We start from the raw sequence: 14743 nt of genomic DNA, 5'->3' as shown, positions 1-14743 counted from the left end.
ATAGCAATTTTAGGTCAATTAAAGACTGGAGGAAAAACATAACATTCTAACCTATTACATGCAGTTTGCATGCAGCACTTTGATGATAGTTCATAGGTCATTTTGCTATATTAGATTGGTAACTTATGAACTGTGTTGGAAACTGAGTTACTGATTGAGGGGGGTGAAACCCTTCTCAAACAGTAACCACAATTTCTGTCAGGGTGAAGTCACAAGAAAACCCAAAATTAACCAGTGCTTAATCTGCCAGTAGCTTGGCACGCAGCAGTATGACTTAATTTAGAGGCAATGTGTAAAGTATTTTTTCCAGCACTTCAAACAGTGATAAAGTGAACACACAACACCAGAAAAATCACACCCAAATTTAGAAGAATAGAGTACATTTTAGTAAACTATTTGACACCAAAATGAGAAAACTCCAATTAGTAGAACTGGAGATAAGCACTTTTAAAGGTTTCAGGTAAGTATACCGCCTCAAAGCACAAAGACTCACTCGTGGTTATCAGGTAATTTTGAGATTGGGTGAAAATCAAATGTTCAGGCCAACTGCGATGGATCACTGGGCTGGATACAGGGACCAGGTTATTCCAGCTGAAAGAATTACCTTTAAAGGTCCAGGGCAAAGAGTCCGGTTTGGGGTGGAGGGAGCTGTGAGGAACAGAACATGGAGAGTGTCACAGATGGTGTTCCTGTAGCGCGAACAGCTTGTGGGGCATCGCGGAGGAGGGTCATTGCTGGGTTTTCGTGTTGTTGGTCACCATGGGCTGTCAATGCCGTAGCAAAAATTGCAGATCTCGCATTGCCCAGATTCACAGATGGTCGCTGGGGTGCAAACGGTTGGGTTCACCGTAACTTCCTGCTGACGGGTGATGAGATCTTGGTACAAATAGGCCTGTTTGCTGTTGCAAAGAGCCCAAAATCTCAGGATTCCTCCTTTCTTTGAGGAAAAGCTCAACTGATGCCGCACCAAGGGTCCAGGACCTCAGGGACACCACTTGGGGATCAGGAGCTCCCTCCAGCAGAAGCCAGAAGGTTTCAGGTAGGTCCATTTACAAGTCCCAGCAGCAGGTCAGCTGGGCAGAGGCAAGGAGCCTCTGGAGCTTGCTATGTTCCTGTAGCTCAGAAAAGCTGACCCTTGGAGTCGCTTCAGCCTGGGATGAAGGGTTCAGGTCAAGTCTTCCTTCTGAGCAAGCACGGCAGAAGGAAGCAAGGCAGCAGAATAGCAGGGTAGCAGTCCTTCTGGCAACAAAGCAGCTGAGCAGTCCGTCTTCTGTAGTATCCAAATGTCCAGAGGTGTACTAAAGAGTTGGGTCTGAGGGTCCAATATTTATCCTTTCTGCCCATTTTGAAGTAAGAGAAGGCTCTGGAAGTTTCCAACCTGTTGGACATAAAATACTAGTGTCAAACCTTTTATGAGTGTACTCAGGTAGAGTCATTGTGATGTGCAACTGTGGTAGGTGAGAGCTCCTTCCATGAAAGTCATCATCATCAACATTAAACCTTTATTTTTGCTGTGTTTCCAAAGCATAAAAGGTACATATAAAAAGTACATTTCAAATATATAGTCAATATTAGTAAGATAAGCATGAAAATCAGGAAGGGGTGGGAGCACACTGCTGACCTCCCAGCACAGTTTGCCCCTTAGCATTACGGCAAATGCAGTTTGTGGTGCATGCTTACTTGGTATTTTGCTGGAGTGTTCCACCAAAGTTGGTGCAGGTTAGTGCTGTACATCTCTAGACACATGTGTTTCTGGATTATATCCTTCATCAGTAGAGATAAACAAAAAATGATTTTCATCTGGGGTGGCTGAGCAGGCTGCCACAATTCTTACAGGTCTCAGTACCTCTCACAGGTGCACAGGTGCATCTCCACAAGCTCGTCAGCTCAATGGCTCAAGGGAGCCTTTTCAAACAGAAAGGGGTGGGAGCACACTGCTGACCTCCCAGCACAGTTCGCCCCTTAGATGCTTACTTGGTATTTTGCTGGAGAGTTCCACCAAAGTTGGGGCAGGTTAGTGCTGTACATCTCTAGACACATATGTTTATGGATTATATCCTTCATCAGTAGAGATAAACAAAAAACGATTTTCATCTGGGGTGGCTGAGCAGGCTGCCACAATTCTTACAGGTCTCAGTACCTCTCACAGACGCACAGGTGCATCACCACAAGATCGTCAGCTCAATGGCTCAAGGGAGCCTTTTCAAACTTGAAGGGGTGGGAGCACACTGCTGACCTCCCAGCACAGTTCGCCCCTTAGCATTATGGTAAATGCAGTTTGTAGTGCATGCTTACTTGGTATTTTGCTGGAGTGTTACACCAAAGTTGGTGTAGGGTAGTGCTGTACATCTCTAGACACATGTGTTTCTGGATTATATCCTTCATCAGTAGAGATAAACAAAAAATGATTTTCATCTGGGGTGGGCGAGCAGGCTGCCACAATTCTTACAGGTCTTAGTACCTCTCACAGGCGCACAGGTGCATCTCCACAAGCTCGTCAGCTCAATGGCTCAAGGGAGCCTTTTCAAACAGGAAGGGGTGGGAGCACACTGCTGACCTCCCAGCACAGTTCGCCCCTTAGCATTATGGTAAATGCAGTTTGTAGTGCATGCTTACTTGGTATTTTGCTGGAGTGTTCCACCAAAGTTGGTGCAGGTTAGTGCTGTACATCTCTAGACACATATGTTTCTGGATTATATCCTTCATCAGTAGAGATAAATAAAAAACGATTTTCATCTGGGGTGGCTGAGCAGGCTGCCACAATTCTTACAGGTCTCAGTACCGCTCACAGGCGCACATGTGCATCTCCACAAGCTCGTCAGCTCAATGGCTCAAGGGAGCCTTCTCAAACAGGAAAGGTGGGAGCACACTGCTGACCTCCCAGCACAGTTTGCCCCTCAGCATTATGGTAAATGCAGTTTGCAGTGCATGCTTACTTGGTATTTTGCTCGAGTGTTCCACCAAAGTTGGTGCAGGTTAGTGCTGTACATCTCTAGACACATGTGTTTCTGTATTATATCCTTCATCAGTAGAGCTAAACAAAAAACGATTTTCATCTGTGTTGGGACTGTGAGGCAGTGTGCTCCTGTTGGAACTGGCCCTTCTTGCAGGGTCATCCCCAAACTTTTTGCTTCTTCCTCCCTTATTTTTCCTGACCCGTGGCTGTTGGCAATAGGACTCTGCGCACTTTACCACTGCTGATCAGTGCTAAAGTGCATATGCTCTCTGTGTAAATTGTTATTCTGATTGAATATACATGTTTGGCATATTTGTATCACCATGAAGTCCCTAGTAAAGTGCACTGAGTGTGCCAGGGCTGGTGATGACAAATGCTACTAGTGGGCCTGCAGCACTGATTGTGCCACCCACAGGAGTAGCTCTAAAATGGTGTTTCAGGCCTGCCACTGCAGTGCCTATGGGCAGTTTAGAACTGCCATGTCCTCTTGGTCAGTGTCCCCACTGACCAGGCCTAACCCTTCCCTTTTCATGCACATCAGCCACCCCTAAGGAAGGCCCGAGGTACCCCCCTGGGCAGGGTGCAGTGTATGTAAAAGGTAGAGCATGTACTAGTGCAAGTGACATGCTCTGGTAGTGAATGGCAGCCATTTTCGTTTTCACTACTGTAAGGCTATCTTGCTTTATAGGTTAACATGGGGGATGCTGGCTACAGTGGTTAACAGCATTTCTTCCCATAGGAACAAGATAGGACATAAGTATCTAGTATCCCTGAACTCAGAATTTAATAACACATCTTTTGGGAAAGGTTGTTTTTAAATCCTGTATTTGAGAACAGTACTTTTAGAAAGTTGCTGTTCTCTTGTCTGACCCTTCTGTGTGCCTGGGCCTGTTTGTGTATTGACTGTCTGGTTTGAGAGTGACAGGGGCTGGGGAATTCCCCAGGAGGGAATTCCCCTGGATGAGTCAGCACTAGGCTGAATGACTGCATTTGCAACTGGAGTAGTGGGAGGAGTTAGCACCTGGGCTGAATAGGGCTGTGCCTGCCTTCCACAATGCTGGCTCCGCCCCCCTGCTGGGCGGCTGAGGACCCTGCCCCTCACTCTGAAAGGAAAGATGCAGCCAGCAAAACAAAGTGCTCAGGATCCACCCAGATCTGGTTTAGACCGGGCTCAGGCCCACATGCACCAAGAGAACAAAGACTTTAGGGGTATAAGTACAGGACCCCTGACAACAGAAAATTAGATCATCCTGGAAATCAAGAAGGAACCTCTGCCAAGGAGAAAGCTGAAACTGAAGAAGGAAGATTGTCCTGCTGTTGCTCTGCTGGACTGACCTGTTGCTTTGCTGCCAAGGAGAGGGGAAGGACTTTGCTGTGTGCTGTGTCCCCTGTCTTGAAGGAATCTCCAAGGGCCTGAGAAGAGCTGGCTCCCTGTTTTGAAGTCCCAGGAACAAAAGGACTTCACCCCCAGCTTCCCTGAACTCTGCTGAGAGAGTTCTGTCCCTCCTAGAGTGCTTGATCCAGTTGTGGGGCCTCTGGAGGTTGTACCTGTGCTGGGAAGCTTGAAACTAAGCTTGAGTGACTTTTGAAACTGAAAAGTGTCGCATTGCTCGCTTGCGGAGCGCATCCCCGACAGTGCGAGAAGTTTCCCGCCGCTACGGAGGTCGAGATCGTCGCAGCGCCTGACGCCGCTGCCAGAGACGTCGCATCCTCCGTTTGCGGGACGCACCCGACCGGTGCGGGAGAATCGAACATTGCTGCGAGTATCGTCGCAGAGCATGTCGTCGCTGGGTGAGATCGCCGCACCGCTTGCTTGCGGGTCGCATCACGTCGCTGCGAGTGTCGTCGCAGAATCAACGCATCGAGGAGCTGCGAGAGAGAGGATCCCCGCTGGACCGCGCATCGTCGCCCCGGAGATCGTCGCAGCCCCTACGAGATCGTCGCATCGTGCCTTTGCGAGAACAGACTTCCTACGGAACCTACGCACCGGAATCCATACAAGTGGCCTTCCTCCCCATACAGACCGGATTCGTCGCAAACACGCCCGCTGCTGCAGCGGGGCTGTCGCATCGCCTCCCCAGGGTCTCAGGAGCAACGCATCGCTTGTTTTCCACCGCACCAGCTTCTGCTTTTGGAACTTTGTTGCAACTACAGGTACTGTGAGTAAACGTGACGCAACTGTGAACTTTTCACGCATCTGTGGTTTATTTTACCGCAACTTGAAGAACTTTAACGCAACCTTAAGAACTCTTTTTGAAACCATATTCTTGAACTGTGTATGTTGGATTTTTGTCGTTTTGGTCTTGTGTAGTTTAGATTAAAATACCTTTATTTTTCTAAACTGTTGTGGAGTCAGTTTGTGGTGTTTTCACTGTGTTACTGTGAGTGTTGGTACAAATACTTTACGCATTGCCTCTGGTTAGCCTAGACTGCTCGTGCCAAGCTACCTAGAGGGTGAGCAGGGGTTATCTCAGAGGGTTATCTCCTTGCCCTGACTAGAAGCAAGGGTCCCTATTTGGACAGTGGTACCTACCTCTGCCAACTAGAGACCCCCAGTTCTAACAGCTCCCAACCCCCATTCTGTTTAAAAGGCTCCCTTGAGTCAGCAAGCTGACAAGCTTTGGAGATGCACCTGTGTGCCTGTGAGTGGTACTGTGACCTGAGAGGAACTTGACAGCATTGCCAGCAACCCAAGATGATTTTTCTTTGCTCTCTAAAACTGCTGCTCTCTACTGATGAAGGGCTCAACCCAGAAACACGTGTCTAGAGATATACAGCAATGTCTGCAGCAACTTTGGGGGAAAACTTCAGCTAATTTTGAAGTAAGTTTGAACTGTGTACTGCAGTTACCAGGATGCAAAGGGGCAAACTGTGCTGGGACTGTGAGGCAGTGTGCTCCTAAACCCCATTCTGTTTAAAAGGCTCCCTTGAGCCAGTAAGCTGACAAGCTTTGGAGATGCACCTGTGTGCCTGTGAGTGGTACTGTGACCTGAGAGGAACTTGGCAGCATTTCCAGCAACCCAAGATGATTTTTCTCTGCTCTCTAAAACTGCTGCTCTCTACTGATGAAGGGCTCAACCCAGAAACACGTGTCTGGAGATATACAGCAATGTCTGCACCAACTTTGGTGAAAAACGTCAGCTAATTTTGAAGTAAGTTTGAACTGTGTACTGCAGTTACCAGGATGCAAAGGGGCGAACTGTGCTGGGACTGTGAGGCATTGTGCTCCCAAACCCCATTCTGTTTAAAAGGCTCACTTGAGCCAGCAAGCAGACAAGCTTTGGAGATGCACCTGTGTGCCTGTGAGTGGTACTGTGACCTGAGAGGAACTTGGCAGCATTTCCAGCAACCCCAGATGATTTTTCTTTGCTCTCTAAAACTGCTGCTCTCTACTGATGAAGGGCTCAACCCAGAAACATGTGTCTAGAGACATACAGCAATGTCTGCACCAACTTTGGTGAAAAACTTCAGCTAATTTTGAAGCGAGTTTGAACTGTGTACTGCATTTACCAGGATACAAAGGGGCGAACTGTGCTGGGACTGTGAGGCCGAGTGCTCCAAACCCCCATTCTAACCATGAAAATCAGTTCATCCAGTTGTTAAGATAACAGTTAAAACAAACAATATTATAGAACACATGATAAAATCCACTTTATTTAAAATTCATAAGACAAAAGAGAAAATACATTTAGTCTGCTGTAGTGGTCAAATGTATTGTTCAATAACGTCATGGAGTCTATCAATTCCTCATATCAAGCAGTGTCGTCTGAGACTCAAGCATTGTCAAAGATAGGATGTGAGCACGTAACAAACCAATGAGTTATCCAGCTCTAATAAGAAAACATGCATTGGTAAATGAATTAGGTTTTGCTTATGTGATTAATAATATTTTATGTTTTGTTGTAAGCTGAAGTTTAGTGAATAGTTGTGCTATATATGTTATTTAAAGTCTGTTGAAATATTATAACTTGTTTTTTAGGATAGGCAATATATTGTGTTGTTCCGCGTTTTATTTTAAAAGTGGGGAGACCTGATATGTAGGCTTGAAATTGGTGCAGCAATGGGGATAATAGCTAAAAGGTGGATGAAAAATGAAGCCTTCATTGCAGCCATAACTAGAATCACTACCAATGTATTTTTTGCAAGTTAAACAAAGGCTTCATACTTTTCTAAAATAAATATGTATCAGGAGCCATAAAGCATTGGTATAAGAGGCTCAACACTCAAAGAAAGGAAGAAGTCAAGCAAAGGTACAGAAGGTGGAAGAGAGAAAGGGAAGGAGGTTGGAAATATTCGAGAAAGTGAGGGACAATGGGAGTTAGGGAGAAGAGAAGGGGCAGGAGAAAGGATAAAAGTGAAGTCAGTAAGATATAAAAAGAGGGGGTGAAAGGAAGGGAAGGAGTAAGAAAGTAAGGGAGAAAGAAAATAGAGAGAAAAGCGAGGAAACGAATGATAGGGAGGGAGAGAAAGATAGGGAGAAGGGCATGGAATTAGAGAAAGAGCTAGGGATGACAAAGAAAAGTAGTGAGGGAGAAAGAAGGAAAGAAAAAAAGAAAAGTGGAAGAAGGATAAAGATAGATACAAAGTGAGGATGAAAAAAAGAATACAAAATTAAATAAGGAAGAAGCAATAAATAGAACGTGAGAAAGAAGGAAAGCAAAATGAAAATGGAACGTGAGAAAAATGGAAAAAAAGAAATAAGGAAAGGTGTTCAGATAAAGAAAGGAGTGAAAGGAAGGAGATGGGATAAAAGAAAGAAAGACGAAAAAGAACGCTCACAAGGGAACCATTATAGGTTGTGGTAAAAGGAAAGGTGTCACAAAGCATTGTGAAACCTTAGAGAGTGTGGAAGAAGTACTAGGCAATTCGTCAGAGTAATCAGGGCCAACATTTCAATTGGTGGTGTCCACTGCGACAATCTTCTTTTGGTGCCCTAATCAAGCTTTTTTATGCAGGGTCCATGCAGGTAAACATTGAGTTGCTCTCATCTTTTTATGCAGGTCAGTCATATGCAGGTGACCAAATACAACAGAGTGGCAGTCTAGGAGTCCAGTACGGTTCCTTTGGATTGCACCTGGTCACCAGATACCCTTCCAGCCAGGTTCCAGCCTATAGGAAATGACCATCAGAGACAACAATGGAGTGGCCCTGGGGTTGCAGTCAGAAGAGATTCTCAATGATGCTCCTGGAGCTCTGTGGTCGATGGGGGTGAAGTGTGGTTGGTTCCTCAGTCTCTGGCATTAAGGCTACTTCGACCATAACACTTGTGGTCCCATAATGTCCTCTCTGAGATAGTAAAAGGCCAGCTGCAGTGGGGCTTCCGATCTAGCGACACAGCATTCACAGAGTATATCCTTGAGAGGGGGTAGTGTCACTCTTGGGTGAGGAATCTGCTCTCTGATAACACTCCCGGCTCTGGGAGACACAGGTGCACCTTTTGGCTATCTTGTAATTGTCTCCTGGCGTGCCCGGCGATGGCCATCTGCAGTACTTCTGCTTTGTTGGTTTGGGCTACATCAGTTTTGATGTCCCTGGTGCTATTCCAGGGGGCCAGCCAAGTGACCCTTGCTGTCACTGCTTCGATCTGGGGCTGGGGATCAAATTCTCCCCGAGCCAGGAGTCCCAGGCACAGTCCAAATTCACTAGCCCAAAGTACAGAAGGTGCCGTTCTTCCGACGGTGCAGGCTCTCTACATGCAGCTCGCAAAGCTGAATGAAGAGAACAATTCTCTCTTGGTCGTCTCTCCAAATCAATGGTGTACTGATGTTCTAGGTGCCAAGTGTGCCCATTATGCACCAGGAAAGTGCCAGAGGGGACAAAGTAGGCACTAACCAATGGGCTAGTGGGACCCTCCTATTTGATGGCAAAGTTCCCGTGAGTGTGACATTTGGCAATCCCGAGTGTTATATTCTTGCCGCTCTCAAGATGTCTGAACTCTTCCTCTACTGCGAGGAGCTTGGTAGCCCACATCAGAGGTGTGGCTACCAAAGGGCTACCCACACATGGGAAACCGGTTTGGGGGTGTTTTTTCCCTCTCTGGGCCTGTCCCGAAATTGTCTGCAGGAAGAAAAGGCAGCTTGCATATGTGTGTTAATACAGGCAGCCCTTCAAAGGAGGCTTCTTCTTTGAAGCACGCCTTTTGAGCTAAATTCACTTGCAACCTTTCTGGAAGAGGAGGTCCCATCTCACTCTACGGCAACTGCCTTTGTTTCTGAGCCATGGAGTTGTTTACACAACTCCCCAGGTGGTAAATGAGCTGTTTGTGTGTCAGGGTCTTTGCAAGGCCATTGAACTAGCTGGGCCACTGAATGCCAACTTTCTAAAGGTTGCTTAACGTTTAAAGTGACATAAATCTCAACTTGAGCATCAAGTCAGATTTAATGTCACAATTAATTTGATACCTCACAGTACCCAGCTAGTTAGTCCCATTCAGAAGTTAGCCAAGCTGGAATGCCAGCCTGCAAACCTGTGTTAGTCAATGGGTCTACTCACGTTCCTCAGCAAAAAAACAACTTTTGAGAGTTATGCAGCTAAGACATATATACACCTATATGTCTGTCTTAACAATATGCAGCTCCCTGCCATAGGGCTCAATGAGACTTCCTTAGGGAAGACTTACATATACTGTTAATGGAAGGGTGACTTTTCCATTGGTTTTAATGTCAAGCAGAACTAGCAGTGAACACACTGGTTCTCCAGTCTGCAGTGACAGGCTGGTAGCAATTTTGTCATTTGTCACCTTGGTACCCTTGTTGCCTCATACTTGAGACTTGTAAGTAAGTCAGCACACGCCATTTCGGTATACCCAATTCGACATAACTTTGTAATGGGTCAGAACACTGGCACTGAGGTGTGGTTGGCAGGCCTCAGTGCAAACTCACAGTCAAAAAAACAGCAGCTAATAGTCCAAATGGGGGCAAAACATGGGGGGCAACTTGTAAAAAGGCCTGTTTTTCTACACCCTTCAATGATTTGGAAAGTGTTTCAAGGTTCCCTTCTCCATTTGAGGCATCCATAAATTCATTTTGACTTTAAATGCTTTTACAAATCCACTACAATGTGTCACTCTTTTGTCTTGACCTCGGAGCTCAAGAATAAGTGCATTAAATTTGGATATTAGATTATTAAATATGCCAAATCAAACAACCACTGTGGGTGACTGAGTTCCTGAACAAAATGATTGGTCCTTGAACTTACCTGTCTGTCCGTGTGATGATACCTCTTTACAATCGTCCATTCATACACTGTTTTTTTGTACATTTTTCATTACACCACGTAAACGTTGGATTGTACCTTTGTTGAGATCACTGGGCATTCGTGGCTGTCGTCCAGCTCTTTTAGTGTTGCAGTCTCTGGATAATGAAATACACGCTAAAATGATAGTTAACTTTTTGAAATTCTGCGTCAATCACCGCCCAAATTTGAATTAATTAATGAAATAGCGGCTTTTTCTTAGTTTGCGCTTATTTCTTATCTTTATTAATGTGTGAATATTTGACTAATTTGGTAATTAATTTATATTTATTTTTATACTGAATTGAACTGTAAATAATGAATGTATTTTAATATATGAACTTTTATGGTTTTTAACAAAATATGGAAACCGAATAAAGATTTGAATTTGAATTTGACTGAGTTACTGAAAAGTTTCTTCTTTTTCTTCTAGAAGCTATTTGATATCTGGCAGTGTTCACAATTTTCAAAACCACACTCATAGAAGTTTGGTAAATGTTTTCTCCTGCAGTCATTAGTTAGTGGTAGAACTACTAATAAGTCTCATTTCACAAAGTCGTCTTGAAGAATTCGGCAGTATCTTCTATATCAGTCAATCCATCAACCTGAAATCTCACAGAACACATCTGTTTAAGTCGCTCTTAGCTGAACGTTAATATCTGCAGATTTTATTTCAATTCTGCGAACAGATGCATTTCCTGGAAGCGGTGCGTCTTTAATGGTAAAAACTACTTCTGGGCACTTTTTAAATCAGGAAATAATGAAGTAGCAGTTGTAACAATCGCGCTTTTCAATACTTCGACATCTTCAAATGCTTTCTTCTTCTGTTCAAGAATGTGGGCTACTTTAAATGATGCAACTCTGGCTGCTTCTAAAAGAGGACGTTTCTGTAAGAATTGATTGCTGATCCCTCAAAGCTATTTTCAGCGTTTTGAGTTTTGTTCTCCTGATGCTATATATGCCATGGTCCTCTGTATTGTAGGATTTATTAAGTGCGGTAAAATGTCTTTTTAGATTGCATTTTTGCCCACAGATATATTTGATTGACAGATTAAAGAAATATCCTTTCTTATATTATCAAAACGTGTTTCTTCCCCCCAAAACATTGAACAAGTAGTTTGAGGTCGAATAACATCTGGTCGATATTTCTTTGACTTCCCCGAAAGAGTGAAGGAAGCATGAGGTGAACCTCGGGGGGCACTGGTGCCTTGTATGTCTTTATATCTTTCCATGTAAGTTACTAGCAGCTATTCCAAAAGCAGAAACTCCATACTTTCCAATGCACAGGGATATATAAACACGTAATAGGTGCAGCTGAACTGAACCCAATCAGATAGCCACAAAGCATGCCTTAACAATCTACTGACAAACATGTGTCAATGTTAGAATGTGGCGCGTCAAAGCTTGATGGCAAAATAAAACACAGGCCATAGGTCAGATGTGCTTTATGCAGCTGAATTCACTGCAACATTTTAGCTTGAAGATCTGACTGTAAACATACATTTTCAAATCCAACCTACTGTGTTATCTTTAAATAAAGTTTTGGATAGCCAAATGAAAATCTTTTTAGCCCAGTTAAGTCATAACTGGAGGAAGCTATAAGTAGGCTTCAGCTGCACTTGATTTGGGAGGGATCTTTCCCAGAATGCCTTCAAGAAAGTAGTAAATTAATTGGTTAAAAAGAAGTATATGCTGGAAGACAATGCTGTGTTTTCAAAGATGTCATATGCATGGATTGTTTTTTTCAACTCTTGGTATTACGTGTTTCCTCACATACGACACATTGTGCAGCATTTCGCATATAACAGAGACAATATGGATTAATAACAACAGTCAGGTTGTAAGAAGCATGGATCAACATTAGTTTAGTTTCTGTTAGACCTGGCACCATTGGCGTGGGTCTGTCTGCCTTCCATTTTTGTTGTTGCCTCATGTATTTTTTCTGGTGTTAGATGCTCTGGGCACTGTGCCACTGCTATCCAGTGCCACAGTGGAAGTGCTCGCTATTGTAAATTGATGTACTAATCAGTGGTTCCATGTTTGGCTATTTGGTTTACTTGTCAGACCCTAGTCTAGTGCACTGAGTGTGCCCAGGGCATGTAAATCCAAATGCTGCTGGTGGGCCTGCAGCACTGGTTGTGCCACCCACAGAAGCAGCCTGGTAAAATGGGTCTAAGGTCTGCCATTGCAGAGCCTGCGTACAGTCGGGTACTGTCATGCTGACTGGGCAAGTGCACCCACTTCCCAGTCCCTAAACCTTCCTTTTTCTTCATAGCAGTCACCCCTATGGTAGGCCCATGGGCAAGGTGCATTGTAAGGATAAGGTAGGACAAGCCCTGGTGTGTGTGGCATGTTCTAATAGTGAATTACAACCATTTTCGTTTTTCACTATTGCAAGGCTACCTGTTCTCCATAGGCCAGAATGGGCTGTTAGAGTTATTACATTTTATAATCCTAACTGTCTCAGAGAACATGGTAGAAGTTCGAGTTTAGTATGCCTGAACTCAGAATAATAACATACTCCTTTTAGTAAAGTTTATTTTAATATTCTGTGTTTGCAAATACCACTTTTAGAAAGTAGTTATTTGCTTATCTAACCATTCAAACCTGCCTCTGCTAGGTTGTGTATTCCTATGTCTGGTTTTGTGAGTGACAGGGCTGGGGAATTCCAGGAGACAGGCTGAGTCACCCAGTGGTGAATATAGAGATCTGCATCTAGATGGGAGGGAGGAGTTGCACCTGAACCTTGAATAGGGGTGTGCTTGCCTCCCACAAAGCTGGCTCCACCCCATGGGGAGCAGCTGATGTCTCTGCCCAGCATACTGAAAGAAGAGAAGGAGTCCTGTAAACAAAGTGCTCCAGGACTGTACTTGCCTTCCACAATGCTGGCTCCACCTCCTTTGGGGCGTCTGATGTGCCTGCCCTGCACTGTGAAAGGAAAGGAGAGGTCTGGTAAACAGAGTGCTTCAGAACTGGTTTGGATTGGGCAAAGGCCCCTTTCCCTCAGAGAACAAAGGATTTTGGGTTATAAATATTGGGACCATGATCCCATGAATTTAGATCACTTTGGACTACAAGAAGAAACCTTTACTGAGGAGAGGAACCTGAAGAAACTGAGGAGAGACTATTCCCAAGCTGAAGTGCTGCTTGGGGAATTGGCCTGCAGTGGTTGCCTTACTGCCAAAGGAAGAAGAAAGGAACTTTGTGTACTTTGCTTTCAACTTGTGAAGGATCTCCAAGGGCTTGGGAAAGAGCTCGCCTCCTCTGAAGTCTCAGGGACAACAGACTTCACCCCCCAGCTCCCCAGAATCCTTGTGGAAGTGCCTGCTGCTGTTTTGGGCCTTCTGAGGAACTGCATGTCGCAAGGTACTGGAAGCGCGTCTCAACGAGAAGAAGAGTGTCGCCGTCGCTGCTGCTGCCGTCGCAACTCCGAAGGAGGGTGTTGCCACTGGAACTGTCGCATTGCACCGCATCGACCAAGAGCACCTCGCATCCCCGAGAAGTGCGCCGCCTTCGGAGCTGCTGCCGTCACATCTTGGATGTCGCTGCTGTAGTTATCGCATCAAGCGGAAGCTTCACGCATCATGGGAGAAGAGCATCGCCGCTGGACCTGTTGTCGTCGTATCGTAAGGGTGTCGCTGCTGCAGTCCACGCATAGAACCGAGAACTTCTCGCATCCCCTAGAAGCGTGCCGCATCTGGAAGATCTTCACGTCTTTATTTCTTTGTATCTGAACTTTGCCGCATTTCCCATTGCTGCGACATTGCTTGTAATGGAAGCGCAACACAACGTAAGGTACATTGACGCAGAGTGTCGCATCTAAGAACTGAACTGAACTAAGCTTAAATCTACCATCTTAAAGTAATCATAGTGTGTATTTTTGTCGGTTATGGTCTTGTGGTAACTCTATATAAAGACTACTTATTTTTTATATGAAACCTGTGTGGTGTCCATTCGTAGTGTTGTCACTGGGTTATTGTATGTGGTCACAACTGCTTAACTTACAACGCCTCTGAAATAAGCCTTGACTGCTCGCGCCACACAACCTAGAGGGTGAGCAGGGGTTATTTTAGGAGTGTAATCCCCTTATCCTGACTAGAGGAGAGGGTCCCTATTTGTCACAAGTACCTACCTGTGCCAACTAGAGACCCCCAAATCTAACAGTTTCCGTCTGTGGCTCAGGAGCCCTGGACTAATATTCTATCATTATTGAGCATCTGGTGTGAATGCAAGGGGTACGGGTCTTGCACATGCACCTTTCTTCAGAAATCAGGGATCGTTTCTCTGTAACCGAAAACTGCATAACTACATGTGGGAACAAGGCTGTGTGACTCCTTCTGTGCCATGGGTTCCACAATTGTGTACTTGAGGACTTGTGGGCACCTCGGGTTCAGGTGTGGTGGGGGGTGATCCCTGTCTCGCATGCCAGCTGTAAGTTGTCATGAGGGTGTCCCAGGCCGCCGCAATAGGAACTTTGCACAACCCCATTGTGTCTTCTCTGTGTAGTGCCCTGCTCTCAGCCTGCGCCCATGCACTCATGAAGAGCACCCAGCC

This window comes from Lissotriton helveticus, chromosome 4_1, assembly GCF_964261635.1.
Source record: "Lissotriton helveticus chromosome 4_1, aLisHel1.1, whole genome shotgun sequence".
NCBI lineage: Eukaryota > Metazoa > Chordata > Amphibia > Caudata > Salamandridae > Lissotriton > Lissotriton helveticus.
This window is presented reverse-complemented; position numbering follows the sequence as displayed.